Here is a 20,685-nt window from a genome sequence, read left to right as displayed (position 1 = left end):
TGTTTGCTCCTTGGGCCCGAATACCCCTGACAAAGCAAAAAGGAGATCACTGAGATTCACAAGGATCATAATACATCAGAGCTCAGGGGTTTGTGTTCACATCAGGAAACGGTTTTAATTCATTGCCTTTGCGTGCCAGGTCATTCTGTATTTATCTGCACCCTGTATCTGTTCAATGTTGGCTTGGCACCTGGAACCTGGTCTGTCTGAGCCAGTCTGAGCTGTAAACACTGTGCTACACCCTGTGCCAGACTTTCCACGGGGCACCTGGGGGCCGTGATCTGGGGCTCTAAGGATTTTGATCTGGATCTTGATCTGGATTGAGCTCTGGTGGGCCCTTCAGGCATGTGGAGGCAAGGACTGCTCCCTTGGCTTGTGCTCTTCGTGCTTCTGCACCCTCTTGCTGTCCAACAACAAGGGTTGTTGGTCTCTCCAGTCTCTGAGTGGCAGGTTAAAGGTCATCCAGGGAAAAATAGTTCTGTGTGCTTATGTTCATGTGTGGATCTGTGAGTGTGCATATGTGTGCAGTTGTGCACGAAAATGAAGTTTTTCTGTAAACCACTACTAATCATGTAGACTCATCTTTTTAATAAAAGATACTATAGTTCCTAAAAATAAAGCTTTGCTTCACATTATATGTATGTATGCATATTAATATGTATTAAATATACACCAGGTTCTTCCATGAACCAAATATTAGAAATCTCACTGAAAAAAAACAAAATCTATTCAAAACAACATAGTTCTATGAGTTTGCTTAGCTGATGGACAGGACAAATATGGGGAAGACGGATTTTGTTTTAACATATCAGCATATATGCTTTGTTTTTGTTTTTGTTGTTCCCCAGAGTCGTGTTCATTTAGGGTTTTAGTTAACAATCGCCAGCTGCTTCTGTTTTCAGTTAATTGGTACCCTTAGCATGTTTAGGACCTCAACTACAGCTCTTCATTGTCTCATCCTCTGTCTTGTCACCCTTTGTTGTCTGACGACAGTTGATGTGTTTTAGTTTTGTCACATTTAGGTCAGGGTTCTGTTGTTTAACCCATGTTTCAGTTAATTTTGGAAATCCTTGATGTGTTCAGTCAGCAGACAGTCTTTCTGCATTATGGTTACGTTTTTATGACAATTATTGTGTTTGTTTGCAATATTTGCTGCATTTCTGAAAGCATTGCAGTTGCATTTATGAGATAAATTCAGCTGAGTAAGTCAAGGAGATGGTATATTTTTACTTGTGACCACAAAATGTAGGTTTACTAAACTAACATGCTTTATAGGTAATATTTTGCCCGTGAAGCTTCAGGTCAAGTAAGATGAGAAATTACACAAGAACAGAATTACAAAGGAATAAAAAAATAAAAATGAAGACTATATTCACAGTCAGTACTACTTAATTTTTCCAGAGCCAATTAAATGAAAATACCAAAAATGTTAGTGTTGACAAAATTGATTTCAATTCCTTTTATCAAGTATATTAAATACATTATAATCCATCCATTATGTTTCTTGACTCTCTGTACTCTTTCCAAAGTTGGATTCTCAAGGGGTTGCTGGAGCCTAACTTACCAAATTAACTTAGGCTCCACCTTCACCCAAACTGTTGGGTGAATGTGGGGGAAACGCTGGACAATTTGCCAGCCTGTTGCAGGGCCACACAATCACACACAATCTCAGTCACACCTAGGGACCATTTATAGTGATCCATCACCTATGAAGCATGTTTCTGGACTGTGGGAGGAAGCTTAAGTGCCCAGAGAAAAGCCATGCATCCACAGAGACAACATGCAAACTCCACACAGAAAGGTTCCAGCTGGGATTTGAACCAAGGCCTTCTTACTGTGAGGCAAAAGTGCTAACCACTGCACCACCGTACAGCCCATTAGCACGTCAAAAAAATCAATTAAAAAACACAAGATTCATAAACTGAATACATTTCAATATATAGTACAAAATGTATCCTATTATATGGGTTTCAACAATCCTCCTTTCATTTTTTGTTGAAGGAAAAACAATTCTTGCCACAAACTGAGTTACCTGCCTTCCAGGGTACAACTCTATTTCCTTGAGCTCCAGCACAACTATCCCTGTAGGACAGACTAACCCGTTCCCAAATTTCCAATCACAGCACACTTCGTATTGCATCAGATTTTCTCCACCTCACCTGATTTCCTTCTTACCTCATCTCTCAGCTGAAAGACTCCGGTACCTGAAGTCACCTTGAATGGAAAAAAGGATCCTGACTTTCAAATCACATCTGTTTGATGCTGATGGCAAAAAGCATGTCTGCACTTACTGGTTTATTAAGTCTATTACATAAAAAATGCAAACATATTTAAACATAATCTTAGAATGTCTTCAGACTGGGAGAACTGTTTGGTCCGGAACGGACCCAGTCCGGTCCACACCAAGTATTGCATACTTCGTGTCACTTTTATTTATTTTTAAGTTTCTTTTTGTTTGTTTTTGGTTTTGTTGTCTTTTTCATTAATGTTTATGTTAGGAATGATTAGAAACAGAATAAGTAGAAACTCCGTTTTTACATTTTATTATACTAACTTTTACCTTTTATCACATTAATGACTTAAACTCGATTCACTATGTATTATCATCTCAAAATTATATTACACTCCAGACAGACACCAACCAAGACTATTGTCTCGCAAACATTCCTTTAACATCCTCCTTTTTCATCTTTGTGTGTTCTGGTGTATGCGTTCTGGTAAATGTCTGTGATAACCCCAGAGAGATCTGACACTTTAGGTGCTCTGACCTTCGAACATCTAGCCTGCAACAGTCTGTGGGTGTGTTTTTCACACCATGATCCATCGAATGAGGTTCTGAATATGCAAATGCAAGGTATATATGTCAACCCTTTTTCTGAACTCCTTTGTTCAGACTTTGAATGCACCGTGTTCATCTGTCTGTAACCCTGCGTACAAATCTGTGGTCTTTGTGCGGAGTAAACCTAAAAAAGATAAGTTACTGTCTCTGAGTCATTATTTCTGTGTGCAAGAAACTGACTGGGTTACGAACTAAAACAATACAGTCTTTTCTAGAGAATCCAGTTTCTTCACATTTTATGTTTTTTTTGTCACTTTTTCATTTGCTTACTTTAAAGTTTTTCTGCTAAGCTATTTAGCAGAAAGCTATTTGTTGTCTTTTTTTCTTTTGTCACTTTGGTTTATTTAGTTCTGAACACAGTACGGCTCACATCAGTCATTACAAATCAAATCAAACTTTATTTATAAAATAGCGCTTCTCATGCATTTTGTGCAGCTCAAAGCGCTTTAACATTAAAAACAGAACACAAACAAAATTACAGTAAAAACCTAACCCACCCTTCACCCTTCCCACTCCCCACGGTTAAAACATATGACCCATGGCCGCCACGTACAAAGAATGATGACTTTGTTGCTTAAAAAGTTAATTAAATAAATAAATAAGCAAACAAACAAGTAAGGCTTGGCTCTGCTGTGAGGAAACAGTATTTGGGAATCCTTTCATACCAGGAGCCGGTCCGGCCATGGGAGCATCACCACAGCGCCCACCCAAACCGGGACAACACTGGGGTCCAATTCACAGCCGTGAAGGTGCAAAGCTAGACCCCTGCCGCCCCAGCAAGGGCAAGAACTGCAGCAACAGCTGCTGACCAAGCCGGCAAGCCCTGGAGGAAAAGATCCCCACAAGAAACACTGGGGCTAAAATCATGACGAGATACTAAAATTAAAAACATAAGATGTATATAAAAATGTAAAATTGAGAATAAGATGCATAAAATGAAAATAAATACCTAAAATAATCTAGACTAAAACTAATAGAATAAATTAGCTGTTAAAATCAATTACAGCATTAATTGTGCATTTTTTTGTGCAAAAGTGCTACCAAACGAATCCATAGGTTTCTCTTTATGGACTTCTCATGAGCTAAAATAACTACATTTTGTTTCTTTCATGTAGCATGGTGCAGCTAAGAAGGGGCTAAGAACTCTAGACCAAGTAGAGGAAGGTCTTTTGCAAGATGCAGATGACACACTAATCATGATGGAGGTCACATACAGCTGAGGAAAGGCATTCTTATGCCCATGAATTTGCAAACAGTGGAGAGGTCTACAAACTCTACATTGCTACACTGCTGACTCTACATTATTTTTGCGACAAGAATCTCATTGGAGAGTTTGTCCCCGTCACCTCCCCCCATTTTCTGCAGATGACCTAACATGCCAACTTAGAAAAGAGGGAGATTGAGGTTGAAGACAATTAACAGCTTTCATGAGCTGGAGATTGCTTTTGGAAAATCTTGTCTCCGTATCGACAATGGCTATGTCCAAAATGTTGAGAAGAACTCTCTTCGGAGCCTGGCAAGGAGTCAAGGAGTCTTCTGCACAGCCTACAGTGGACATAACAGCACTACCTGTGAGCACTGAGCTCATTATTTGCCTTCTTTTAGCAGCTGGTGGAGACATGCTGGCTAACGTCTCACTCTCCTCATCCCTCATCTGCTTCAGAGGCCGCAGAGATGCACCGACTATTTCTGAAGCACAGCACAGATCAACAGAATGAGCCTGCAGCATGGCATCTGCAGACCTTAAGGCCTGTTCACACCGGGACGAATTTCGCCGGCGATTTTCGCCGACGTTTAACGCCTCGTGACTAAACAAAGGGCACCAACGAGAGTGTGCACACCGACGCGAAAAAACGCGACGCGTTAAAGCGTCAAAAAAAAAAAACGCCTCGGGTTCGTTTTTTTTTTTTCGACGCGTCGCGTCGAAATCTACTCGACCAATGAGAATGGCGCTTTTGCTCACGTGTCTGGAGCTTCTGAAGTTACAGTAAAACACAACTTGGGGGCGCTCAAACACAAAACTGCCTTGCTGAGCACACATACCAGCGAAGAAGATAGACGCCAAGTAGCGTCTACACTGCCGCGAAGAAATAAGGACGGACATTCTAAAATATCCCCGAACCAAGCACCAGTTGGACCTACTGGTGCTGGAAATATTCATGTTTTCGTTGTTTGATTCTGACAAGCGTGTAAATACTTGCTCTCTTCTTCTGAGTGAAAAGCGACTTTAAGAAGCGTAAAGTTGCGCAGCGCCACCTTGTGTACAGGAGTATTTCTGTTTTACATTAAGCGCCATCTAATGTCAGGGAATGAAATTGCATGTTCGCTCCACTCATCGTCAGCGAAAATCGCCTGGGTGTGAACACAAAAAACGTGGCGAAAAACGCTGGCGAATAACGCCTGGCGAATATTCGTCCCGGTGTGTACGGGCCTTAAGGGAATTGAAAATAATTAGAAGAAACTTTCCTGTTTCAAAGAAATAATTCCTCATAAGTAACCCTGATTCCTCTATGCAGATGTCAGCAGCAGCTGCTCTGTCCTCTGTGAGCTCTGACAGGATACTCATGATAGGATCCTGATTCTCCACAAGGCACTTGGTCACATCATGATGGCCATTCCACCTGATCTCCAACAGTCGTTTTAGGGAGGGAACATCATGGTTCCATGACACATAAAGACAATAAAAAAATGAGTGCAAGGATCCTGTCAGATCCCAAAAGGTTTTTGCACATGAGTCTGCCTGCATTGCATTGACCACTGCCAAATTCAGCCGGTGGTTATAGCAGTGGATAGAAGGTATTTCTTTCCCTACCTTCTTTTGCAATAAGGCCTGAACACCACCCATGCCCCCACTCATGTTTTGAAGCGCCATCACTGACTGACAGCTGCACTATAACTAGAAGCAGAAAGATGTTCAAGAATTTGGGACGAGGTAAATTCTGCATTTAACCGTCTGAGTTCAAGCAGACTAATCAGGTGTTCCTCTGGAATACCTTTACAGACGAATCTAATCATGACTGACGGATTTTCCACACTGCATCTGTCTCCCTCTTCCATCCCTTTTAATGCAAAACCCAGCAGAATCTTCTTTGTCATAATTATCCTTGACATTATTCAATGCCTTTTTGGCCAACGTTTCAATAATTTCGTTTTAGATGTTGAGAGGTGTATTCTGCATGTTGTGGTATGTGTTCGTTTATCTTGTTAAATATGGGGTCCTGTCAGTGTGTAATCAGTCAGAGAAATCATCATTTGAGCTTTCCACACTGCCACAAAGTGGCAGCTCATTTGCTGAAAGGAACTGAACTACTCTTCCAATTGTTTTTATAAAATATTTAGTTTTTTCAACTTGAGTGGGCCCTAATAGATTACTAAGGGTTTCCCTGTGGCCTCTCTTTGGGACATTTCAGACCAGGTTTTTGCATTTTTTATGTTGCATTGACTTGATGCATGCTTTGTGAAACCCTTGTCTTTTTCAGTGCAGTTTTCCATGTATTAAATCTTTGTTTTGTAAAAACCAAATCCTTGTCATTGCTCCCTCCAAATTTGCGACACGGGAAACACAAAAGCATGTATGAAGCGTTGCTGAATATTCCAGCCAGAGTCTTCCACGATACCAGCCTGGGTAGAATGAGCGTGCGTTCTTACCAAAGTTACGCTTGGGGAAAGCCAGAACAGTGGGTTGTGACGGTGCTAAGGTGTTCAAGCCTAAATCTGCAAAATCCGCAGCGCTCATCGTAACAAAAGTGGTGACAATATTGGAGCAATCCAGCTGATTTGAGCCAGATCCCAGCTTGGATGAGGAAAACAAAGATGTACATGGATCTATTTGTTTATAAGTGAACGCATCAGAATGGAGCGAAGCAGGGAGCTCGTGGTCTGTTGATTGTCGCTTCTACATCAAAACTACACTTTTTTTTCCCTGTATTTTTTGTCTGCTCCTGATTCACAATGATTTGAATAAAGAAATACTCAGAAATGCAATTTTAAGATTACATTTCTTTCTATAGGTCTTCCACCATGTAAAAATGTAACAAAAACATGTTAAAAACACCACAAACACAATTTTCATTGGAGTGGGTCTTTAAGCAAATAAAGTCTAACTCAAAAGTGTCTTGAGGTATTTTTATTGTTGTAATTAAAACTCTAACAGAATGGCAGGTCTCACAGTTTTTTCCCCGAAGGATAAAGCTAATTTATTATGTTAATGAGAAAAACTTGGAAAAATCTCAGTGCTCCATAACAAGTGTGCCAAAATGATAAACTAGTTCATGAAAAACCCAACTTTTATTGTACATTCATGACAGCTGAGGCTCAAACAGTCAGCACTGAATAATGAAGCTCAGTGTGACATCTGAGGCGCAGCACGGTGCATCTCAGCAGCTTACCTCAGCTCATGCCTTTGTAGAACATTGTGTAAATGTCAGTCAGTAAATAGAGTGGAGGTAGCATTTGTAACCATGAACCATTCATCTTGTCTACTGCTGTCGCCACAGCGACCAGCTTGTCCACCGGAGTCTCATCCAGCTGTTTGTGGTGATGAATGGAGCCAAACCCGCAGCGGCAGGTACTGTAAATGTGGTGAACCTGTCTGCTCATGCATAAACACTGCCTCTGTAATTGAAGGATGCTTCTTTCCCAACAACAAACACTGTGAATATTTCATGTTCAAGTCATAAAAATTCTAGCAAATAATTTCAATCCACAAGTTGAATTACCTGAAGAAACCATTTTCATATCTTTCTGCAAAAGGTAAACCCCCATCCTTATTGGTTGCATCTATCTTGTATGTTTTTTATCTGTGTGGAAATTGGATAGAGAAGTGTGACGCTTCCGATTCATTCTGTTGTTTACACATATTCTTGGAAAACAGAAAAGGAGCGTGAAAAATGAATTTGAAGCAGCATGTTTGTTTTCTGTTGTGGGGAATGAAACATGTTTTACCCTGACTCGTTTGAGTTTCTGTCATTTTGGTCCCGTATGATTCTTTTTTTCTTTCTTATTCAGCCATTTGAGACAGAAAGTGCACACAATTTCAATTCCAAGGTTCGATGTACCATGCAATATTAAATATTATCTGGCTCTTGGTGACATATAATGTATTACCCGTGTCATTATTTATTCTTTCTTGCCAGACTGCATTGGAGTGACTGTGGTTTTCTAATTTACAAAAGTAAAATGACAAGAAAAAAGAATTAAAAAACAAAATTACATGCTGAAATATTCATTATTGGGAGAAAAATAAGCTAAAATGAATGTTGCTGGGTGTTTTTTATTTTTAATTTTGCTTTATGTATTTATCAACTACCAGCTAATGTTATTATGTTGTAAGTTAGTCATGTGTGGGTGTCAACACTGTAGAGACTAACAATCAGGTAATATTTTTACCTCTATCTCCTAAAAAACCTGTAGGCATTTTAACCTTTTGTTTGCAAGTGTCGACATTTTAGAAAAAATAAACCATTTCAACCTTAGAAAACTCATTTAAATTTAAACGATCCGCCTCACTGGGGGCTGCACAGTGGGTAGTACTCCCACCTCACACTGAACGGACCCTAGTTCAGATCGGGTTCATCTGTGTGGAGTTTCTCCATATGGCTTTCCTGCTTCTTTCCACTGTCAAAACATAAACATATATGACTCTAAATTGGTCATAGGTGGGAATGTGACAGTACCCTGACTTTGCCCAACTGGCATAGGCTCCAGCAACCCCATGGCCCCAAACATGAAAAAGCAGCTTTGAAAAATGATGAATGGAGCCTGATTGGGTTAGATAAACGAGCAGTTTAGTGGGGACACAGCTGCTTTAATGCCTGTTGGTCTTGAAGGGCCTAAATCATGCAAAATCAACCTTTTCGAGCTTAAAGGTGTATTATGATGTTAAATCCTGACAAAACCAACTCCAAAGCAGTATTTTGCTTCATTCAAGCATTTCTGACAGTGATGAAAGTCTTCCTGGTATCCCGGAAATCCGGGCTTTTGAGCAAACCAATCGTACCATCCAGGAAATAAAGACCTGATCTCTGCGGACAAAACGCTTTCAGGATGAAAAAATTGTCTGAAACGGCGAATTTTAGCTTTACTTTCGATATTTCTCCGTGGATCGCTTTCTCTATGGGCGCGGCCATCTTGTCTTTGTCTTCCCGGCTTAATTGACCAATGATGGGACGTTTTAGTTGCTTTCGGATGGGTCGACGGCTGTGATTGCTTCTGTCTGTACCACGTGGTCAGCGTGACGGATTCCCTAGAGACTAACAATGGCGGACCCACGCTAAACTTTCACAAACAAATCTGAAGAGTTTGCGATAAAATTTGTGTGAAAATAATGGCGGGCATCGTCATTATTGAGTGTGGTCACAACCTCAGTTGTGAGAAGACGATAAAAAACAAATTTAAGTGGTCTTGGCTGGAAGAAAAAGACAAATATGGCGATTTCTTTTCATCGTACATTCGCAAGACAAATGTTGGTCGTGGGTACAATTTGTGTTGCTCAGAATTTCACTCTCAGCCGTTCTAATACAATTACTTACGGTGGAATTTATGCAGAGATTAAAACATGCTAACTGTCTTATACATTGTTTGAAATTGCCATTTATGTCAAGTCTGTGAATGGTTTGAATGTAGCGTTTGTAGTAGTTTGTTAAATCTGGTCCGGGATCTTCTTCTTTATTTCTTTGATTAGTGCCCCATTGACCAGGACCCCCCCCTTGTAGATTTTCTTGGTCTGACTGCAGAATAACCGACCACATTGATCAAAACTCACTGCAGTCGGACTCAAAGATGCAGATAAGAATGAAATATACTAGTAGTGCATTTTATTAAACAAATGTATTTACTTTTTACAGGTCATGCTTGGTGTACTTTGTTTAAATGTGTTGTCAACTATGGGTCCAGTGGGAAGAAGAGGCTCCATGAACATGCAGGCAGTGAGTCTCACAAAAAAAAGCGAGCAACACAGCAGAATCAGCCCAAGTTGCCATCATCCTTCATGTCTCCAAGCACTTCTCAATCAGAGTGCCACTTTCCTTATGGTGCTGCGCCAAATGTAAAGCATGATGATGTCAGGTGTGCCAAGTCTGCAGAGGAACCCCCACAGGTAAGCATGGTAGACAGAAGATCCCATGATGAAGGCAGGATGCTGGCGTTTCTGGCAGAGCAGGGTTTACCACTAAGATTAGTACCTCACCTGATCTCCTATGCCAAGGAAATGGCTAGGGATAGTCAAGTCCTTAGCACACTTCATATGAAAAGAACAACAGCCTCTGTTGTATGTTTTGCCGCTTTAAGGAAAAGCTTATGTAGCGCTTTCTTAGCTTGCTCTGACCTACAGAAGATTTTGTTCGACTCATGGAGCCCAGAGTGTGTGGATAGAAGACGCAACACAGGGATGAAGCAATCAATTGACTGTATTAAAACAAAGAAAGCAAATAAAACAATAGGTTGAGACAATGGAGGAAGGAGTGTTTAGGGATCCACAAGGATATTTTTCCAGTCTTTGGTTTTCAAAGTTCCTTTTTTCTTTTGGGTATGGCGTCTTTTGCAAAGTTCCTTTTTCATAGGTTCCTAATTCAAGGTCTCAATGAGAGTTCGTGGGTAGCTCGCCATGCGCCATTCCTGTATGGTGCAGATCAAAAAGTTCTTCCAATAAGGATAGAAGTGGGGGTGGGAAAAAAACCTGACCGAAGAGTAGTTAATTCAAAGTTTGGTAGATCCAGTGAGATGTTACAAAGTTTGGTGTAAAGTTTAAATAGCAGACAGCCATAGGAGATGCAGCCAGCCACAGCAGATCAGCAACAGCCAGAGCATGGATGACAGGAAGTCGCTATGTGACCCAGATGTTAATATAGGGAACTGGCCCCACCAAAATAAAAGCACCCAGGTGTTTCAAATCTGGTAATGCAGGTGGGGCCCTGATCCGGGTTACACTTAGATTGTAGGATTGTGTTACTTTTAGCAATTATCCAAATTCTTTTTTAGGACCAGCAAGTCCTTAATGGCAAGTCAAACTATGGGTCTGAATGACAAATCATGATGCTCCAATTAGTCTTAGTTTCTTGATTAAGAAGTGAATAACTAGCTGCCAGAATGTACCAGACTGCATCTAAGACCATGTATTTTCAAAAAATTCGCTCCATATTGCTCAAAGAAAAGTTCAGGGATTTTTTTCCTGGCCTGGCTTTCATCACTGTTCTGTGCATTCCTTTAATCCTTGTGCTGTCCTATGACCCCCCCCCCCCCCCCTTGCATTGACGTTTTCTCCCTACCATTACAAAGGTGGATAAAGGTGGAAAGATTTCATGTAATCCATGGATGAAGATCACAAATCATTGAAGAAAAAAGGTTCAGAACACTGTCTAGTGGGTCTAGATGACCCAACTCCCAATGTCAAAGTGCCTGGTATGGCACAAGGGTTTAACCATCACAGAACTTATACTCAAATCCTACAAAGAGGCATCTTCTGGCTGAAGATCAAGTCATAGTTGAGTCTTGTTGAATTAGCTTGAGCAAATTTTAGAACAAGACTTAAATTGGGATTAGCAGGGTTAGGGTTAGGGAAATTGCAGACCAAACAATTTTTTGACATTGGTCAGTGGCTCCCCGGGCACATTTGGAGGTCCAGCTGAGGCAGTCCATGACAGGCAGAGAGTTGACTGATGGGAGGGTCTCCAAGGTCCCCAAAATCATCTGACGATTTCAGACTGCCACCCCCCTACCCCCGTGTTGCCATTCCACTGTCACTGTCCGATGGTTAGAAATTGTAACACAGCGGGCACTTGACGAGGGCTGCTGACATGGGCCCGGGGCCCAGCGATGACCAGATGTCAATCTGGTGATCCCAGTCACTGTGGGTCTTGCAGATGAATACTGCTGTGCCCAGTGTCGTATTGGGCACTGGGGATTTGCCCTCGCTTGGTTTCTTTGGAGGCATACTGTCTAAAAATTACAATGTTTGTCGCTTCTTTTTTCCCCCTGGGTGGCTAGCAGCCGGTGGCACTTGGTATGGACAGCTGCCGTACAGCGTTTACTCAGCTAATCAGAGCTTCTGTCGGTTGGCGATCCGGCTGCCACCGCCCTGTGGCCGGCCAATTTTGTAATGACGTCATCCCCACCTGACTGGCACCTGACAACCACCGTCTACATTCACGACCATGATTCTCTAAAAAAAAACAACTAATCTTGAATATTATGCTGATGCTTCCCCACCCTGCGGTGGCAGTTGTATTTGTGATTTAGCCTGATAGAACAAAGCACTGTGATTTAGTGAAGTTTATGAAGTGATTATACTAGTTCAGACATGAATTAAATCATGTTCATGTTTGTTTAGCGATTGAGTTCTGAAAAATTAAATCTAAAGCGAGTTTTGTCTCCATTTCATGTTTTAGAAGTTGAACATCAGCAGCTGATTAATTCCATTGAAAGACATCAACTGAATAATGACACCTTTTACTTTATCTGTTTCGTTATGTAATTAACTCCACTAATGTTACTCCTTCTCAATAACTTGTCAGCTCCTGTAAATGGGTTTGGAAATCAAACACACAAAAGTCATCAAGTCACAAGTGATTATTCAGCCCGTCTTTATTGCTGTTTGTCATTTTGCATTATTTGCCAGCCTGAATATCTTTACTCAAACATCCTTACTCTTTTATGTTATCTTCTGAGTGTTCATTTTCTTTTTCCTACCTGGACAAAAAAACGATAACTCACAATCCAAGAGATAGGAGAACACAATTTATTGTTTATTGTGGGTGGCAGTGGCTCAGGAGGTTAAGGTTAAGGTCGTCCAATGATCGAAGGGGTTGGCGGTTCGATCCCCAGTCAGCTGTCGTTGTGTCCTTTGGCAAGACACTTCACCCTCCTTGATGGTCAGAGGGACCATAGGTGGAACTGGCAGCCAAACTTCTACCATCACCAAGTGTACATGAGGAGTGAATGAATAATAGACACATTGTAAGTGCTTTGAGTGTGTGTGGAAAAGTGCAGAGAAATCTAATCCATTATTGTTATATTTGTCTTTTTCACAATCAAACAATATTTATCCTTAAAATATACTGCTTTTACTGATAAAAAAAACACTGCCTTCTTAGTGGATTTAAACTCGTTTGCATGTGGTTAATACAATGCTAGTTAAAAGCATTTCTGCAGGATTGAGACATCCATGTTGTGAGATTAAGGGAGCACAAATTTAGTGTGGCTTGTCAGTGTGTGTCCTTGCACAAGCTGCAGTCAGATCCTCCTGTCCCTTGAGACACTAGTCCAGGTTTGGACAGCGTCTGTCAGGCGGCTCTGCAATGTGATTGGGGGAGAAACTTGCCTCTGCTTTATGTGTACTGAAAGCATACCCTCCAGTTATATCTAAAATCTCTCTGGACTACCTGGGAAAACTGCTGAAAATCACCAAGGATAAATGAAAGAAACATGGCACAACTCAACATGGAAGCAATAAATAGCCAGGTCTGCAATCATGGAGCGGAATTTGCAGCATTTAACCCTTGTGCTATCTTAGATCCCCCCCCCCCCTTCCATTGACGTGTTCTCCCTACCATGACAAAGGTGGACAAAGGTGGAAAGATTTCATGTAATCCATGGACACCAGTGAAGATCACAAATCATTGAAGAAAAAAGGTTCAGAGCACTGTCTAGTGGGTCTAGATGACCCAACTCCCAATGGTAAAGTGCCTAGGATAGAACAAGGGTTACGCTGCATCATTTCTTTTTGTTCCTGCAACAAAAAGCATCTCATTGCTTGATTATGTATGAATTCTTTTGCAACTTTGAATTACAGATCAAGGTAGGAAGAGAAGGTTTGAGTTTGTTCAAAGAAGAAGGTTTGAGTTTGTTCAAAGAAGGTTTGAGTTTGTTCAAATAGGGAGGAAAAAATATTTTCTGGGGCCTCATTTCTAAAACTTTGCGTAGGATTTGCGTCAGAAGTGGCGTACGGATGAAACATAGGACGTGCGTACGCACAGAAATATTCAGATTTATAAAACCGTGCGCACGCACATCCTACGCATCTTTCCCTTAATAAATCACAACCAATTCTAAATGCAGCGCAGCTTTTGCGGCTTCATGACACGCCCATAATTGCCCATAAATAGTCCGTGAAACGCCCACAAATTAATATTCATTGATTGCGAAACCATGGCAAACACAGAGAAGAAATAAAAAAAAACGTAACTTCACTCAATGGGAAGTAGAAGTTATCGTTGGCGAGGTGGAAAAGAGGAGAAAAGTGTTGTTTGGAGGGCACAGTGTGGGCATTACTAATGCCAAAAAGGCACTTGAGTGGCAGACGCCGTAAATGCTGTAGCCTCACAACCTCGGACCGTGGCCGAAATAAAAAAGAAATGGTCGGACATCAAAGTCGAGGCAAAAAACATCTGGCGGCGCTGCATCGCCAGAGTGTGTCTGCCACGGGTGGGGGGTGTGTGGGGGGGGACACCGGAGCTGAGCCCTCTTGATGACAGACTGGCGGCAAAAATTGAGGAATCCCTTAAGTGGAGGGGTGACTGACCCGCAGGGGGACACGACGCGCCAGATGCACCGGGTGACACCCCCCCAAAAGCCCGCAGAGGTCCAACAGGACGGCTGGGGGAAGTGGGAACCGGCTCATAAGCCACTCGTCCTCGTTTGCCAGCAAGTCTTCTTGCTGTCTAAAGATCTGTTCAGTCCGAATTCTTCCATTTGCCACATCTTCTAAGAGCACAAGATCAGCCATTGTGCGTCATTACGCATTGTGATGGGGCATTTTATTTCCATCCATTTAATTACATCTGACAAGCTACAGATGTCGGTAATAATCGACGTGGAAATGGGAAATTGATCAGCAAATGTAATTTCTTGTTGCTTTCTGAATGGTTGAGACATACACCATACATTGTTTTATCAAAGATAAAACAAACTAAAGGCATATGCATGAATACCATAATTCTGTAGGTTATGAAGAAATGTTTTACTATGAAAACAACTTTCCCCAGTGGACAATTAATGCATCTCTCTCTATCTATCCATCTGTTTGTCTAATTGCACCTATATCTGCTCCGCCAGACGGACACATTGAGGAGAATATCAGTTTTGTACATTAGTTCGTTCTGTTAACTATATTATTTATGAGGATGAATTGCACAACATGCCAACATTGCAGAACATATTTCACTTTTCTTTCTGCAAATAAGTGTTCATTTGAATTTCTGTTGTAATTTTCATTTGATTTTTTTGTTTGTTTCACTGCTGATGGATCAAACGGGTGTTGGTGTAGGCTGTTAATTGTAAGACTTGCTTTGTGAAGTCTTCATGTTATTTCTGAGAGGCAGGATTGTCATTTTCACTTTCACGTGTTTCTTCCATCTGCCGACGGTGTCGCCGTTTCTCATTTAACCCGTTTTTGTGCGTACGCCTGGGTCAGAGCTTGCGTGAAGGACCGCACATTTTCCCGTCAAGTTTGCTTTTTATAAATCTCAATTATTGCGTAGAGAGTGGCGTACGCCTTCTTTTGTGCTTACGCAACGTTTATAAATGAGGCCCCTGGTCACAGAACAGGCTGGTGGAAAAAGTTCTATATTGAGACTCGTATGAATCAATCACTGTGTTAAACAAAAGGAAAAGGGAAGTTTTGAGTCTTGTGTAATGAGCAAATTCCTTTATAATAAGTTCTTCAATATCCATCACTGCTTATGTCTTAAAAATAGGCAAAAAATGGGCAAAGCTGTTTGGGGCCAGCACATAAAGTTTTTTAAAGTTTTTGACATCACACAGTAAAGAACAAAAAAAATACCAAAGAATTGTATTTTTCTTTGGGAATGATGCAGGCGACAGGTCGTAGTGATCACAACATGTAAGGGCAAGTGGGGAGGAAGTAAGTGAGATACCGGTATGTCGAATTAATTTTTCATTATTTCAACCTTCTGAAACCTGTGCACTGCGCTGGGAGCCCATTAGCACCGTTCAAAAGACAAGTGTACCCTCTTTGCACATTTGTTGCACAAAGTGTAGTTTGTATGGGCATCCCTCAGGTGTCCTATGTGCACGTACAAATCACATGCACACTCCATTCCTGCATCTTTTGCATGTATTCAGTAAGGAGCCAGTACTCAAACCTTGCTAACGTCTAGAGTGCAGTCTAACGGCACCATACGGCAGCTTCACTGTACGTCATGAACGAGTCATTTATTTTCATGACAGTCCTTGACCTGGACACAAAAGCCTCCAGGGAACAGCAAGACATACCTGCTCTCCCTTTGAGTTGGAGAGGGACCTGGCTGCAGACAAGACAGTGCCTGGCATCGGTTGAAATGATACAGTTTACCCTAACTCTAATCCTAATCCCAGCCCAAAAGTGTTCAGAATTGTGGAACAAATGTTTATTAAAGCTAAAAAGAGGGAAAAAAACAGGAACTGTTGAAATAATTTTTTTTTCATGCAACATGGGGGGCTTTCAGTTCTGGTTGAGGACTTCCGGTTCTGGATGTTGATGTCTGCAGCTGCTCCTCTTCACGACCCTGCACTGCACACGCCAACCCGAAAACCCACAGCACGCGTACAGAAGTTGACCCGTATGGGTGCATGTGACTAGGGCATTCAAAAGGGCATTTTGGCAAACACCTTTGCATAACAGGGTCACAATTTATTAATCTTTGTTAGGTTAGAAAATATTAGGTTCTCCTTGTCTAAACACTTATAGTGTTTTAGAAACGCTGGAATTTCTGCTTTTTGCAACATTAAAAAAATCCCATCTTCTTTAAACTCTTGTCTCCAAGCAAGATGCATTTAAATAATAATTTGCTATTTTTATTTTTTTCATTTTTTCCCCAATTTTTTACATGATTATTTTTGCATAAGGTTTGGACAACTAAGCTTTGCTTTTCATTTGTTCTATTCTTATTGTTTGTCACTTGATGTCCCACCATCTATTTTGCTGCATTTCTTGTTTATTTCTATCACCATAACTGTTCTATCTATAAGAAATATGTGAAATATGGCCCATTAGAATATATAATTAGTATACAATGTTGAAAAAAAAAGGGAAAATCTGGATGGCGCATGGAGGTTATTAAACTATTTTTTACGACGCTTAATAGTCCATAACTTTTTAAAATCTTTTATTATACGTAATTATTACTTGACAACAACCAACACTGGTTATTCAATCACAACACATACAAAAAAAAAAATATATAGTGAAAGCTATACTGTCTTGCATTCTTGTTTAAAGCTGTTCACAACAACAAGCTGTTGCTTGGTTGCAGGTTATCAAATAGATTATTTCAGAACTTAATTTCATTAAAGTGTTATGCAAAACTAATTTTAGATGTGTATGCCTTATGTACCCTTAATTGGTTTTCATTCCTTAGACTATGATACCTTAGTTTGTCATAAAAACTCGATTGAAAATGTTCAGGGAATAGATTTCATTTTGTCGCAGAAATTAATTTTGCATTTGCATTATATTTTTATCTCTCTTTTCTTTTTGTATATTTTCTCTGTACAAATTTGGATTTTGGTTTATTTACACACATGAAAACGAACAATTTGTTCAACAAGGTTAATCAAAACATAGAAAATAAGATTATGTGATGATGAGTGACAGAAAGCCATGTGCTTTTTTCTATAATCACATGATCACTGGCTGAATTCTACAAAGACAAAAAGATTTTTTTCAATCATAACATGGAAATCTATGCTTCCTTTTTTTTTAATCAAAAATATTCTGTAAAATTATTAATATCTGTCTAATGCTTATCCTACACTCTTTTTTTTGTTTGTTTTTCTTTAACTTTTCCTGTCCAACAGCTGGGCAAGCAGATCAGAGCTTAAGGCCTCTGTAACAGATGTTACTAATAATATTAATACATTTTATTTAGAATGCGCTTTACATTTTACTGTTACAATAGGGGTTTATGGATTTTCAGACAAACTTAGTGTATATTTGTTCATTTTTAGATTTTAATCTCTTTGTAGAGAACAGCAAGTTTGGCAAGATGGAGATCCGGGCTAGAACGAGGCTCGTGACGTGGCTGGAGGTAATAGCGCGGCTATCTGCGTCCGGCGTTCCACGGGTGAACAGATAAGCTTCAGGCGAATTCCACACAGGGGACCTTCGTGGCAGAGAATCCTGAGATAAAGGAAACAACAATAGTTTCAAGGCGAAGCAAAAGCAAGCTAGACATGAGCAGACTAGACTAGGCATAGTCACCATAAGGGGTGACAAACTGGCGTTAAATACTGGTCTCCTTTTGAGCAGCAGAGGTGATGAGAATTGGTCACAGCTGGTGGAGTCAGGAGCAGAGCAGAGAGGGCGGGGGAGGAGAACTGACAGAGGCACCATGACACACACACACATATATATATATGTATATATATATATATATATATATATATATATATATATATACATATATATATATATATATATATATATATATATATATATATATATATATATATATATATATATATATATATATATATATATATGTGATCCTTGAGATGCTTGGCTACAAGAGCAACCATGGAAGAAAACAGTACCCACCATGGAAGCAACGGTTAGAGGCCAAAATCAAGGCAACTCGGAAGGATGTGAGTAAGCTGACAGAGGCTCAAATAGTTACAATGAGAAAGCAAGAACCTAAGAGATACAGCCAGATGCCCATACCTGAAGCACTGGAAACTGCCAAACAAAGGCTCCTAGCCTTGAGCAGCCGTCTAAAGAGGTACACAAGAGACAATGAAGCCAGACGAATAAACAGGCTCTTCGCAACTCAACCTGCAAAAGTGTACGCTCAGTGGCAGGGTCAAAACAGCCGAGCAGACCCACCAAGGCTAGAAACTGAACAGTACTGGAAAAGTATATGGGAGAAAGAGACAGCACATAACAGCAATGCCCAGTGGCTGGTCTCTCTGAGAAAAGAACATAGAAACCTCCCTGAACAGAATCCAGTAACCATCACAGTGGCAGACATCCAAGAAAGAGTCTCAGGTATGAAGAACTGGACAGCACCGGGCCCTGACATGATACATGCCTACTGGCTAAAGAAGCTTACCGCACTCCACGAGCGCCTGGCAGCACAAATGAACCAGCTGCTAAGAGATGGGACTCACCCCGAATGGCTAACGGAAGGGCGAACGATCCTGATCCAGAAGGATCCCTCAAAGGGTGCAGTCCCATCCAACTACCGGCCAATAACCTGTCTCTCCACAACATGGAAGCTCATGTCAGGCATCATTGCAACCAAGATAAATAGGCACATGGATCAATTCATGAGTAACACACAGAAGGGCATTGGTAGAGACTCCAGAGGAGCCAAACACCAACTCCTGGTCGACAGAACAGTCGCTCAAGACTGCAGGTCACGACACACCAACCTGTGCACAGCCTGGATGATTACAAGAAGGCCTATGACTCAATGCAACACACATGGATCACTGAATGCTTGGAGCTGTACAACATCAACAGGACTCTAAGAGCCTTCATAGGAAACTCAACTGCTGTTCTGCATAGGTCTGATCCTCCTCAGCCAAATAATCAACAAGACTGGCTATGGATACCGACTCAGAAATGGGGCCAATATCAGTCACCTCCTCTACATGGATGACATCAAGCTATATGCTAAGAGCGAGCGTGACATTGACTCCCTGATCCACACCACAAGGATCTACAGTACTGACATTGGGATGTCATTCGGCCTCGAGAAATGCAGCCGGATGGTGACAAAGAGAGGCAAGGTAGTCCACATAGGAGGGGTCTCACTCCCAGAAGGAACAATAGCAGACAATGAGGACAGTTACAAGTACCTTGGAATTCCGCAGGCAAATGGCAACCTGGAGCAGGCAACAACAAAAGCTGCAACAGCTAAATACCTCCAACGACTAAGGCAAGTCCTGAGAAGCCAGCTCAATGGCAAAAATAAGACCCGGGCAATAAACAGCTACGCACTGCTAGTTATCAGATACCCTGCAGGAACAATAAGATGGCCAAAGGAAGAGATACAGACCACGGATGTTAAAACACGAAAGCTCCTCACCATGCATGGAGGGTTCCATCCCAAATCCAGCACCCTGAGACTGTATGCTAGCCGCAAGGAAGGAGGCCGAGGACTAGTGAGCGTGGAAGCCACTATCCAGGATGAAACATCCAAGATCCATGAGTACATCAAGCTCAAGGCCCCAAATGACAGTGTGCTCAGTGAATGTTTCAGGCAATGGAGAGCAGAGGATACAGTGCTGGAGGACAGATTCTCATGGGAGGACAAACCCCTGCATGGGATGCACCGGACCATAACTGAAGTGGCTGATATCAAGAAGTCCTACCAATGGCTAGAAAGGGCTGGCCTACAGGACAGTACTGAAGCGCTCATTCTGGCAGCTCAGGAACAAGCCCTGAGCACCAGAGCCATAGAGGCTCTGATCTACCACACCAGACAAGACCCAAGGTGTAGGCTGTGCTAGGCGTGATGCTGTAGTATCGCGAGACCCAGCGAGACGAGTGTGGTGAGTCGACTTGGCGGCGCGTAAGCATTTGAACAAACATTTTCGATCTTGTTTCATTTTTCCGCCATATTAAAACATTTTCCGCTAACTAACATAACCTGTTAAGAGTATTAAGCTTCTGTCAGCCTGGAGGACCTGGAGAATTTCATTGACGAGTGTTTTAATACCTGCAACATGGTGAAGCCCAGAACCGCCACCACCACCCCCTCCGCCAAGCGTGAACGGCCTGAGGACTCTCCCGGGGCTGTGTCCTCTCCAGGCAGCGGAATGAGCGATATCCTGGATTCGATTGACAAAAAGCTCTCCAGCTTTGATGGCCGCCTCAATCTGCTGGAGATCCTCCATAGAGAATTTCAAGG

The sequence above is a fragment of the Oryzias latipes genome, chromosome 22 (genome assembly GCF_053564925.1).
Source record: "Oryzias latipes strain Hd-rR chromosome 22, Olatipes_Hd-rR_3.1".
Taxonomy (NCBI): Eukaryota; Metazoa; Chordata; class Actinopteri; order Beloniformes; family Adrianichthyidae; genus Oryzias; species Oryzias latipes.
This window is presented reverse-complemented; position numbering follows the sequence as displayed.